The sequence below is a fragment of the Cervus canadensis genome, chromosome 27, assembly GCF_019320065.1.
Source record: "Cervus canadensis isolate Bull #8, Minnesota chromosome 27, ASM1932006v1, whole genome shotgun sequence".
Taxonomy (NCBI): Eukaryota; Metazoa; Chordata; class Mammalia; order Artiodactyla; family Cervidae; genus Cervus; species Cervus canadensis.
Window position 1 is genome coordinate 11,579,910 of NC_057412.1, and position 14,129 is coordinate 11,594,038.

General features: G+C 36.7%; 1 long non-coding RNA gene across 1 annotated transcript; it reads left to right on the top strand.

Annotated features, from left to right (window-relative positions):
• Positions 1-1,713: 1,713 nt before the first annotated feature.
• Positions 1,714-12,717, top strand: LOC122428605. The gene is made up of 3 exons (XR_006265775.1): positions 1,714-1,861; positions 3,410-3,420; positions 12,684-12,717. It is a non-coding gene; the product is annotated as an uncharacterized LOC122428605 (long non-coding RNA).
• Positions 12,718-14,129: the final 1,412 nt, after the last annotated feature.

The window sequence follows — 14,129 nt, forward strand, 5'->3', positions numbered from 1 at the left end:
GATCCTAAGAGGTGATGTGATAGCCTACCATCAACCATTCAGAGACCTGCATGTGGGATATCTCTGTGAAGTTCAAATGGAACTCCCAGAATTTTAAAGTATAATAAATGCAATATCTGGAGACATAAATCTCAAGTTTAAGCTCTCTGCTAGTTATTCTTAGTCTAATTTTAGAGAATTTCAGACCATAGATTCTTTTCTTTTTCTCTGTAAAATAAAAACTAATCAAAATTTAACATCCCGAACTATGAAAACATAAACTAACATGACATGTATGTATGATTTATGAAAATTGTGAGAAGGTTTGCTAATTATCACAAGTAGTTATTGCTGCTGCTGCTTCTTTTTTTTTTTACTATCACTATTTTGCTTTATTATCTTTCTAGGGTAAAATTGGGCATACCTGGGGTATATTATCAGTTTTATTCCAGACCACCACAATAAAGTATTGCAATTAAGTGAATCACACAATTTTTGTTTTCCTAATGTATGTAAAAGTTATTTTTAGGCTAAACCGTACTCTGTTAAATGTGCAAAAGCATTATGCCTTAAAAGAAAGCACATTAAACATTTTAAAATACTTTTGGTGGCTTTTCTAGCAGTTCAGTGGTTAAGCCTCTGCAAGGGGCATGGGTTCAACCCCTGCCCTGTTGAGGAAACTAAGACTCCACATGCCACACTGAACTGATAATAAATAAATAAATAAAATGAGTTTCTTATAAAAAAGTAAAGTTTTTTAAGTTAAAGTATAAAATTAAAATATAAAATAAAATGCTAGGATACTTCATTGCTAAAAGATACTAGATATCATCTGATCCTTCGGGGAGATGGAATCTTTCTGCTGGTGGTGGGTCTTGCCTCCATGTCCATGTCTGCTGACTAATCCGGATGGTGGCTGCAGAAACATGGGTAGCAATTTTTAAATAAGACAACATTGATATTTGCTGAATCCATTGTCTCTTTCAGGGATGATTTCTCTGTAGCATGCACTGCTGTCTGTTAGTATTTTACTCACAGTAGAACTTCTTTTAAAATTGGAATCAATTCTCTCAAACCCTACCACTGGTTTATCAACTAAGTGTATATAATATTCTGAACCCTTTGCTGTGATTTCAATACGTTCATAGCATCTTCACCAAGAGTAGATTCCAAGTCAAGAAACCACTTTCTTTGCCCATCCATGAGAAACAAGTGCTTGCTTGTTAAAGTTGGCAGCAATTCAGTCACATCTTCAGGCTCTACTTCTCATTCCAGCCTCTTTAGCTTTTTCCACCATGTCTTCATTTCCTCCACTGTAACTTTGGATTTTTCAAAGTCATCCATGAGGGTTGAAATTGACTTCTTCTGAACTCCTGTTAATATTTGGTTTTGACCTCTTCCCTTGTATCATGAATATTCTTAATGACATCTAGAATGGCAAATTCCTTCCAGAAACTTTTCAACTTACTCTGCCAAGATCTATCAGAGAAATCACTCTCTATGGCACCTATAGCCTTACAAAATGCATTTCTTAAACAACAACATTTGAAAGTCACAATTACTCCTCTACTAATGGTCTGCAGAGTGAACATTGTGTTAGCAGGCATGAAAACAGCATTAATCTTCATGTCCATCTCCCTCAGAGCTGTTGGGTGACTAGGTACATTCTCAGTAAGAAATAACATTTGGAAAAGAATCTTTTTCAGAGCAGTGAGTTTTAAAGTGAAAGTTTTAGTCCCTCAGTCATGTCCAACTTTTTGTGACCCCCATGGTCTGTAGCCCACCAGGTTCCTCTGTCCGTGGAATTCTCCAGGCAAGAATACTGGAGTGGGTTGTCATTCTCCTCTCAAGGGGATCGTCCCTACTTAGAGACTGAGCCCAGGTATCCTACATTACAAGCAGATTCTTTATAGTCTGAGGCACCAGGGAGGTCCAATAGGTTTTAAGAGTGAGCTTAAAATATTCAGTAAACCATCTTACAAACAGATGTACTGTCGTCTAGGTTTTGTTGTTCCATATATGCAGCATAGGCATGGTAGACTTAGAATAATTCTTAAGGACCCTAGGATTTTCAGAATGGTAAATAAGTATTGACTTCAGCTTAAAATCATCACCTGCATAAGTCCCTAACAAGAGAATCTGCCTGTCCTTTGAAGCTTTGAAATCAGGTGTTGACTTTTCTTTTCTTTTCTTTTTTTTTTTGCCTCTTCTGGATGTTCTAGGTGGCATCTTCTTCCAATAGAATGTTGTTTTATCCACACTGAAACTCTTATTAAGGGTACATGCGTGTGTGCTGAGTTGTTTCAGTCATGTTTGACTCTTTGCAATCTTAATGACTGTAGCCCACCAGGCTCCTCTGTCCATGGGATCATCCAGGCAAGAATATGGAGTGGGTTGCCATGTCCTTCTCCAGGTTTCATGTAGCCACCTTCATTAATTTGTCTTCCCTGGTGGCTCAGGTGGTAAAGAATCTGCCTGCAATGCGGGAGACCTGGGTTTTATCCCTGGGTTGGGAAAATCCTGTCTTACTAATAGTTCAGTATTCTGAATAGCTTGTGGCAGTTTCTACATTAACATTTGCTGTTTCATCTTTTACTTTTCTGTTACGGAGACAACTTCTTTTTTAAACCTTATGAACCCACCTCTGTTTGCTTCAATCTTTTCTTCTCCAGCTTCCTCACCTATCTCAGCCTTCATAGAAGTAAAGAGATTTAGGGCCTTGCTCTGATTTAAACTTCGGCTAGAGACAATGTTATGTCATGGCTAGTTTGATCCTCTATCCAGATCAGTAAAGCATTCTCCACATCTGCCATAAGGCTGTTTCCCATTTCTGTGTTCACTGGGGTAGCACTTCTAATTTCATTCAAGAATTTTGCTCCCCATTCACAATTAGGCTGAATGATACAGGATGCCTAGCTTTCAGCCTATGTTGATTTTGAACATGCCTCCCTCACTGTGCATAATCTAGCTTTTGATGTAAACTGAGCAATATGCAACTTTTCCTGTCACTTGAAAACTTAGAAGCCATTGCAGAATTATTTGCTATTGTTCAGTCAGTAAGTCATGTCTGACTCTTTGTGATCTCATATACTGCCACATGCAAGGCTCCTCTGTCTTTCACTATCTCCCAGAGTTTCCTCAAAGTCATCGTCATTGAGTCCATGATGCTATCTAACCATCTCATCCTCTGTCACTCCCGTCTCATTTTTCCTTCAGTCTTTCCCAGCATCAGGGTCTTTTCCAATGAGTCAGCTTTTCACCACCAGGTGGCCAAAGTATTGGAGCTTCAGCTTCAGCATCAGTCTTTCCAATGAACATTCAGTGATGGTTTCCTTTAGTATTGACTGGCTTGATCTCCTTGCTATCCAAGTGACTGTCAAGAGTCTTCTCCAACACCACAATTCAAAAATATCAATTCTTCAGCCTTCAGATTTCTTTATGGTCCAACTCTCATATTTGTACATGAATACTGGAAAAACCATAGCTTTGACTATATGGACTTTGGTTCACAAAGTGGTATCTCTACTTTTCAATATGCTGTCTAGCATTGTTATAGCGTTCCTTCCTAAGAGCAGGGTTCTTTTAATTTCATGGCTGCAATCTCCATCCACAGTGATTTTGGAGCCCTAGAAAAGAAAATATTTCACTATTTCCACTTTTTCCCCTTCTATTTGTCATGAAATGGTGGGACTGGAAGCCATGATCTTAGTTTTATTTATTTATTTATTTGTACTGTTGAGTTTTAAGCCAGTTCTTTCAATCTCCTCTTTTACCCTTATCAAGAGGCTGTTTAGTTGCTCTTCTCTTTCTACCATTAGGATGGTAGCACCTGCATATCTGAGGTCGTTGGTATTCTCCCAGCAATCTTTATTCCAGCTTGTGATTCATCCACGAGGCCTAATTTCAACATTGCGGTGTCTCAGGGAATAAGGAGGCTTGAGGTGATGGAGAGAGACAGGGAATGGACTATCAGTGGAGCAGTCAGAACACACACAATGTTTATTGATTAAGACCATATCCTTTTACATGGGCACAACTTGTGCCTCCCTAATAGTAATATGAATATCTGATTACAGGTTTCTGTAATAAATATAATAATAATAATGAGAATATCTGAAGTATTGTCAGAATTACCAAAACATGACACAGAAACACAAAGTGAAAAAATGCTGTTGGAAAAATGGTGCTATTGACTGTGGACCAGCAACACTTATTTTATCAGAAATAGTGTTTTTGCATGACTGGGTATGACTTCTATTTTTAAGACTGGCATCAAGATTTTATCACAAATTATTAATAACCAATGCTAAGAAGTCTGGTGGTGATGCATGAAGTTTCAGAGAAAATGGAGGAGTCCATGGCCCATAGAGAACTTTTCAAGATCAGCTTCTTCCCATATCTTTTTCTCTCATGTTTTTTACATGAAGAATTGAATTAGAGTTCTCAGAGTGAAGAAACTAATCTGTTTAGGAACTTAAGTATGAACCCAAGATTCCCTGGGTTTGATAAATTTGATTGATCTTATATTTTCAGAATTTCTAAAAATAATTGTTTAAGAAATTATAGTTTTATGAAGAAAGCAAAGGAGAATTAAAGAGCCTATTGAAAGTGAAAGAGGAGAGTGAAAAAGTTGGCTTAAAACTCAACGTCCAGAAAACTAAGATTGTGGCATCCAGTCCCATCACTTCATGGCAAATAGATGGGGAAACAATGAAAACAGTGATGGACTTTATTTTGGGGGGCTCCAAAATCACTGCAGATGGTGGCTGCAGCTACAAAATTAAAAATAATAATAATAAAAACAAAACAAAACAAACAAACAAACAAAAAAAAAAAACGCTTGCTCCTTGGAAAAAAAGCTTTGACTGACCTAGACAGCATATCAAAAAACAAAGATTACTTTGCCAACAAAGGTCCATTTAGTCAAAGTTATGGTTTTTCCAGTAGTCATGTATGGATATGAGAGTTGGACTATAAAAAAGCTGAGCACTGAAGAATTGATGCTTTTGAACTTTAGTTTTGGAGAAGACGCTTGAGAGTCCCTTGGACTGTAAGGAGATCCAACCAGTCAATCCTAAAGAAAATCAGTCCTGAATATTCATTGGAAAGACTGATGCTGAAGCTGAAACTCCAATCCTCTGGCTACCTGATGTGAAGAACTGATTCATTGGAAAGGAATCTGATGCTGGGGAAGACTGAAAGCAGGAGGAGAAAGGGACAACAGAGGATGAGATGGTTGGATGGCATCACTGAATTGATTTATATGAGTTTAAGTAAGCTCCAAGTTTGGTGATGGATAGGGAAGCCTGGCATGCTGCAGTCCATGGGGTTGCAAGAAGTTGGACAGGACTGAGCAACTGAATTTCCTGACTGATGCAGACCAAAAATCATTAAGTGAAACATACACTAATTCTCTGTTAAATGTATCAATTGTGTGTGTGTGTGTGTGTTTCACAATTATTCAAACATTGTGGAGTTTACAAGAAAGATTTGGAATATAAGTTTTAACAAAGCATGAAATTTAAGTTTTTATTTCTTTGAAGAGGCAACAAAATATTGAATGTGCCTTTACTGTTGATTTTCTTTACACATATGTAATATCTGATCTTGATAGTAATATGGTGGTGATGGTTTAATTGTTAAGTCATGTCTGACAATTTGAGTCCAATGAACAGTCCAATGAACTGTTGCCCACCAGGCTCCTCTGTCCATGAGATTTACTAGGCAAGAATACTGTTTCCCTCTCCAGGGGATCTTCCTGACCCAGGCATTGAACCTGCATCTCCTGCATTGGCAGACAGGTTCATTACCACTGAGCCACTGAGAAGTCCACTGATATTAAAACAAAAGCCAAAGTTGTACCTAGACATTAAATAAGAAGTAACACAAATAAATTTTAAAAGGAAGTTAGAAGATAGAAGTAGAAAAAGATAGATAAGATATTCATAAAAGCACAGGGAGATAAGGAAAGAATGGCCACAAGATCACAGACAAAATACAGACACACAAACACACACATCATGACACTTAAGCGTTCAGTTCAGTTCAGTTCAGTTCAGTCGCTCAGTCGTGTCTGACTCTTTGCGACGCCATGAACCGCAGCACGTCAGGTCTCCCTGTCCATCACCAACTCCCAGAGTCCACCCAAACTCGTGTCCATTGAGTCGGGGATGCCATCCAACCATCTCATCCTCTGTCGTCCCCTTCTCCTCCTGCCCTCAATCTTTCCCAATATCAGGATCTTTTCAAATGAGTCAGCTGTTCTCAATCAGGTGGCCAAAGTATTGGAGTCTCAGCTTCAACATCAGTCTTTCCAATGACAACCCAGGACTGATCTCCATTAGGATGGACTGGTTGGATCTCCTTGCAGCCCAAGGGACTCTCAAGAGTCTTCTCCAACACCACAGTTCAAAAGAATCAATTCTTCTGTGCTCAGCATTTTTTATAGTCCAACTCTCACATCCGTACATGACCACTGGAAAAACCATAGCCTTGCCTAGACGGACATTTGTTGACAAAGTAATGTCTCTGCTTTTTAATATGCTGTCTAGGTTGGTCATAAATTTCCTTCCAGAGAGTGGTAGGCTCTCACAAAGACAGAGGAGAAGTGGGAAGTGAAAGTAAATATTTTCTTGATGTAATGAAATTGTTTCATGTCCAACTAGTCTTGAGACCAAGGCTTGTTTTTTATTATATTTTTAATCTTGTTATGCATTGGGAGAGGATGACAAGAAGGATGAAATTTGTTGGCCTTCATTTGAACAAACTACTATGTAAATGCATATTTACTTCAACTACTTAGAATGACACAATCTACAGTTTTAGTGTGCTAAAGGTATGATTATTTCAATACAATAAACATGTTCAAATTCTCCTCTTTCCTTCCCCATCACTGACTTTCCTGCTCCACTGCTGCTGCTACCATCTCCTAACTTACTAGGATTTGGCCAGTCACTTCCAAACTTGAATCGTAAATGGGTCATTGCATGTTTGATACAATTCAGAGTGGCAGGAGAAACCCCGATGTTCAAAATTACTTCCTCATAATCAGACTTTCAAACAAACTAAATTTCTTTAAATAAAGTAATTTGGTTTTTCTCCTTTCGTTATTGTCAGATGAATTTAATTCTGAGAGGATAACTTATAAAACAACTTTATATACAAGATGGATCCTGACAGAGACTATAACTAGGAAGGGATGCTCTAATCAAGAGGTTCTGGGGACATATGTGGAAGAAGAGGAAATACTGGCTTCTTTATTTGGGTTGGTTTTTCTACCACTTCTCTAGAACCAAATAGAATAATAAATTCCCTTTTAAAATTATGAACCTTGACCAATTATGAAGTATTAATATAAACAGAAGCATCAGAATTCTGGCTATGCTTCCGCAGTACTTCAAGCACTGTGAGGAGTTAAGCGAAGGAGTCAATTTTTTAAGAGAAACTTTTCATCCAGTTGGCTCCAAGTTTTGTAAATTAAGGATGTTCATTAATCAAAACAACAATTCAGACACAGGATACATTGAAACAAATTTCCAAAGTTAGAATTTTGATCTTTCTAAATAAACTTGGTACCTTCTCCCTTTCTGATCTCTGAGTCGAATTTGTAATTTTCTCCCTGTGTTTTCATCTGCCACCAGGAGAAAATAATACAAAATGTGAATCTCTAACCCCAAGACATTCCAGAAACTCATTCAGTTCTGCTTTCCCTTGGCCATGAGATTTCCCCACTCACTTTCAGGAATAAACAGCTTTAGAAGGCAATCTTGTAGCTTTAATGGTTCCTGGCATACACAGTCTCTCAAGATCAAACCTCTCTTTAAAGTTTCCTTGTTCAAACACTTGAAGATTCTGGATTCTGTCATTTGGTGCTTTCAAGCCTCCTGGGTTTGCTGCCACCTTTTTACCTTGCTAGTTTCCTTCAACTGGATTCACTTGAATCTGCTCTATGTTAATTTTTTGAGCAAAATAAGCACCTGAAATGTTTTCAATTTAGTTTTGGAATGCATGAATGATTTTTACACTTCTCATAAAAGACTTCTTCTTCTTCTTCTACTTTTTTTTTTTTTTTGCCTGAACATTGGTTTGAGATATCTGTATATAATATATTACACATTTAAAATCTTAAGTCAAAACATTTTCTTTTGATAAAGGGAGCTGAGATGTCCTTTATACATTCTTAGAAGGTATGACATTTTTTTAAAGAGAATTCTGTTACAGGAAAAATTTAAAGTGATTTTCTGAAATCACTCCAGAGCTGTGATGTCTAATATGAACATCATATTAGACACATGGTTAATGAATATTTTAAACATTGCTAATACTAATAGAGATGTGCTCTAAGTATAAAGTAGAAAACGTAGTTTGATTTCCAAAGCTTAGTTTGAAAATATAATGTAATGTCCTAATACCTTTTATCATAATCATACATTGAAATCATATTTGGCTATAGTGGATTTAAAGAAAATATGGTGACCCTTCATTTTTAATTTCACCTTCAACTTTTTATATTTGAGTGTGACTACTGGAAACATTTTAATTTATTGATGTGATTTGCATTTACTATTTGCATTATATACTGGTAATGAAAGATGACATTTAGGCAGAATAAGTTAGCTAATAATTTGGGCTGTGTGTGAATAAATGAAAGACAAATATATATGTATACACATAAATATATTTTCACATATATACATTAATATTCATACAGACACATGCAGGCTTTTATGCATGCTCTGTGGAAAAGAGCACACGCTTGCATTATGACTCCTAGAACACTTGCTCTGGAAATTTTATTTATGTGCTTTTTTCTTTTTTACCATGTCATGGTATTCTTCCTAATTATTGCTTCAGCTATGTAGAACATGTCAGTGAGTGCTTCCAATCTATTTATATTTGTTACTGTAAAATACAGATCTGGACTGGTTAATAAGAAGACAAATGCATAAGTTACATACATCTTTTTGTTATTTTCTAATAATTTGCTTAGAAAATATTTATGTAAATCACTCCATTGCTTAAAATAAATTAGAATTACCTTAACAAAGTTTGAGGTTGCTATTTGGAAATACACTCTTTGCTATTCTAGAAATATAGTCACACAGTTTATATGGACTACACATTCGATAGCATGAGCATGAAAACATTTTTTGATCATGTTGTTGTTTAGTCACTAAGTCACATCCAACTCTTTTGAGATCCTGTGGACGTTAGCCTACCAGGCTCCTCTGTCCATTGGATTTCCCAGTCAAGAATACTGGAGTGGGCTGCCATTTCCTTCTCCAGGGGATCTTTCTGACCCAGGGATCAAACCTGTTTCTCCTAAATTGCAAGTAGATTCTTTACCACTGAGCACCAGGAAGATCCCTTGTTTGGTACATACAGAGATTGAAATCAGACAGAAGCTATAGAAGTTTGATAATATACACCTTTAAAGCACAAGGTCTAAAGCATAGTATTTTTGTGATTTGTGTGCTGTTGTATGACCATTTAACATAAAATAGTTGATATTCCTTTCCAACCCTCTTATTGCTACATCTTATTAGACACTGTACTTAACAAAATTATCTATAACTGTCTTATCAAAGAAATAGAGGAAAACAAAAATGGAAAAGACTAGAGATCCCATCAAGAAAATTAGAGATACCTGGGGAACATTTTATGTAAAGATGGGCTCAATAAAGGACAGAAATGGTATGGACCTAACAGAAGCAGAAGGTATAAGAAGAGGTGGCAAAAATATACAGAACTAAACAAAAAAGATCTTCATGACCCAGACAACCACGATGGTACGATAATTCACCTAGAAGTTGGACATCCTGGAGTGTGAAGCCAAGTGGACCTTAGGAAGCATCACTATGAACAAAGCTAGTAGAGGTGATGGAATTCCAGCTGAGGTGTTTCAAATCCTAAAAAAAATTATTCTGTTAAAGAGCTATACTCAATATGCCAGCAAATTTGGAAAACTCAGCAGTGTCCGCAGGGCTGAAAAAAGTCAGTTTTCATTCCAATCCCAAAGAAAGACAATGTCAAAAAATATTCAAACTACCACATAGCTGCACGCATCTCACATGCTAGCAAAGTAATGCTCAAAATTCTCCAAGCCAGGCTTCAACAGTATGTGAACTGAGAACTTCCAGGTGTTCAAGCTGGATTTTAAAAAAGGCAGAGGAACAGAGATCAAATTTCCAACATCCATTGGATCATATAAAATGCAAGAGTTCCCAAAAGCAAACAAACAAATAAACAAACAAAAAACACCACATCTACTTCTGCTTTATTCACTAAGCCAAAGTCATTGACTGTGTGGATCACCATAAACTGTGGAAAATTCTTCAAGAGATGGGAATACCAGACCACCTTACCTGCCTCCTGAGAAATCTGTAAGTACATCAAGAAGCAACAGTTAGAAATGGACATGAAACAACAGACTGGTTCCAAATTGGGAAAGGAGTATATCAAGGCTGTATATTGCCATCCTGCTTATTTAACTTATATGCAGAATACATCATGGGGAATTCCAGTCTGGATGAAGCACAAGGTGGAATCAAGATTGCTGAGAGAACTATCAATAACCTCAAATATGCAGATGACACCACCCTTATGGCAGAAAGCAAATAGGAATTAAAGAGCCTCTTGATGAAAATGAAAGTGAAGAGTGAAAATGTTGGTTTAAAAGTCAACATTCAAAAAACTGAGATCATGGCATCCTATCCCATCACTTCATGGCAAATAGATGGGGAAATACTGGAAATAGTGACAGACTTTATTTTCTTGGGCTCCAAAATTATGGCAGATGGTGACTGCAGCCATGAAATTAAAAGACACTTGCTCCTTGGAAGAAAATCTATGACCAATCTAGACAGCATATTAAAAAGCAGATACATTACTTTGCCAACAAAAGTTGATGTAGTCAAAGCTATGGTGTTTCCAGTGGTCATATATGGATGTGAGATTTGGACCATAAAGAAAGCTGAGCACAGAAGAATTAATGCTTTTGAATGGTGGTGTTGGAGAAGACTCTTGAGAGTCCCTTGGACTGCAAGGAGGTCCAACCAATCAATCCTAAAGGAAATAAGTCCTGAATATCCATTGGAAGCATTGTTGCTGAAACTCCAAAACTTTGACCACATAATGGAAGAACTGACTCATTGGAATAGACCCTGATGCTGGGAAAGATTGAGGCAGGAGGAGAAGGGGATGAGAGAGGATGAGATGTTTGGATGGCATCGCTTAGATGGACATGAGTTTTAGCAAGCTTCAGGTGTTGGTGATGGACAGGAAAGCCTGGCGTGCTGCAGTCCACGGGGTCTCCAAGAGTCAGACACAACTAAGTGACAGAACTAACTTCTACTCAAAATCTCTGTGATGTAATTATACAAGGAAAACTATTTTAACTGATTTTTGCTTAAGTTTTAAACATTTTAATGGGTATAATATTTAATTTCCTTTATTAATACCAATAATTCTGTTTTGTTCCTACCAATTCCTTTCGATTTTTACAGACTAGCACTTACTTTGATGAAAATTGTTGTCACAAGATCTTCATAACTTAGCAGAAACTTTATGAGTTCAAAAATGGTTCAACTAGATAAAAGTTTAGAAACAGATACTCATTTTTAATACATTTAATTTAAATTTAATTAAGTTAATTAATTAATTAATTTAATTAAAGTTAAATTTAATTAAAGTTAAACGAAGAGCAAGCAATCTAAGGAAGTAGATACAATCAATATATCTAAGTGCAGAAAAGTTTAAAAAATTGTATTAATGGTACTGTATGCAAATGAGAAGATAATGAATGAAAAATTGTAATTTTTGAATATAGGAATTGTTGTCTCTGTTATATTGAAATCTAAAGATATACATTAGTGTGTGCTGAATTGCTTCAGTCATGTCTGACTCTTTGCAACCCTGTGGACTATAGCCTGCCAGGCTCCTCTGTCCATGATATTTTCCTGGCAAGAATACTGAGGTGGGTAGCCATTTCCTCCTCCGGGTGTCTTTCCAACCCAGGGATCACACCCACCCCTCTTATGTCTCCAACATTGGCAGGTTTTTTTTTTTTTTTTTAACCAAAAGTCTCCTAAAAAGGAGATTTAAGCAAAATGAATTTCTTGGTATTGCATACAAGCATGAAAATCAGTGAGAGTTCTAAAAATATAGAGGTCATGTTAGTTTTTAGAAATATGGATTTCTTTAATGAACTGCTAGAATTTTACTTTTTCAGATAAAAACTGTAATTTCACTTCAGATTTCTTACAGCAAGTAGTGTAGTGACTGTATTTGGTCTTTCTGCTTTCCCTCTCATTCTCTATGATCTAAAGTTACTTGGACATCAAAGTAATCTTTGAATGACTTGTCATGTTATCTCATTTTCTAAATCAAATTACTTTGATGGATTTCCATTTCACATAGATTAAGCACCAATGTTTGTACAATAGGTAGAAGTTGCTAAGTGATCTGTCCTTTACAGGGAGCCAGCTCACAAAGTTATAGTGAGAACTCTTGTGGTTCATTCTATTAGGAAATTCAAAGTATATGCCCAGGTGCTAACTCACTTCAGTCCTGCCAGACTCTTTGCAACACTCTGGATCATAGCCTTCCAGGCTCCTCTGTCCATGGGATTCTCCAGGCAAAAATACTGGAGTGGTTTGCTATGCCTTCCTCCAAGGAATTTTACTGACCCAGGGATCAAATCAGAGTCTCCTGCATTGGCAGGCATATTTTTTACCACTATTGTCACCTGGGACGTCCTCAAAGTACATCTGTTCAGCTCAGTCACTCAGTCATGTTCAACTCTTTGCTACTTCATGGACTGTAGCACGCTAGGCTTCCCTGTACATCAACGCCGAGAGCTTTCTCAGACTCATGTGCATTGAATTAAGGATGCCACTCAACCATTTCATCCTCTGTTGTCCCCTTCTCCTGCCTTCAATCTTTTCCAGTATCAGGGACTTTTCAAATGAGTCAGTTCTTCACATCAGATGGCCAAAGTATTGGAGTTTCAGCTTCAACATCAGTCTTTCCAATGTACGTTCAGGACTGATTTTCTTTAGGATGGACTGGTTTGATCTCCTTGCCATCCAAGGGACTCTCAAGAGTCTTCTCCAACACCATAGTTCAAAAGCATCAATTCCTCGGAGCTCAGCTTTCTTTCTAGTTCAACTCTCACATCCATACATGACTACTGGAGAAAACATAGCCTTGACTAGATAGACCTTTGTTGGTAAAGTAATGTCTCTGTTTTTTTAATATTAAAAATGCTGTTTAGGTTGGTATAAGCTTCTCTTCCAAGGAGAAAGCATCTTTTAATTTCATGGCTGCAGTCACCATCTGCAGTGATTTGAGAGCCCAAGAAAATAAAATCTGTCACTGTTTTCATTGTTTCCCCATCTATTTGCCATGAAGTGGTGGGACTGGATGCCATAATCTTAGTTTTTTAAATGTTGAATTTTAAACCAACATTTTCACTCCCCTGTTTCACTCTCACCAATAGCTTCTTAATTACATACTATATTATTATTTACTGTAGTCACCTTGCTGTATATTAAGTCTTGAGAATATATTTATTTTATAACTGAAAGTCTGAAACCTCTGACCAACAGTTTCACCTTTTCCCACACCCTCCAGGCCCTGATAACCACCATTCTACTCTTCATTATTATGAATATCACTCTTTATATTTTACATTCCAGATACAAATGAGATAATGAAGTATTTATCTTTCTGCACCTGACTTATTAATTTAACATATTGTCCTCTAGTTTCCATCCATGTTGTCACAAATGGCAGAAATTCCTTTTTTAAAGGCTGAAGAATATATGTGTGTGTGTGTGTATTCCATTTATCTATCATTCACACTGACATTTAAATTTTTCATTTATCTTGAATTTTTGTAAATAAATAATGTTACAATAAATGTAGGAGTGTAGATATCTTTTTAAGAGAGTAATTTTATTTCATTTGGTTCTATAACCAGAAGTGGGATTGCTATCTCATATGATAAAGCTCTTTTTTTACTTTTTGAGGATCCTCACATTCTTTTTCATAGTGGTTGCACCAATTAACATTCCCATCATCAATCTATATTCCTACCAAGGTTCCATCATCTCCACATCTTTATATGTTGACTTTTTATAATAGCCATT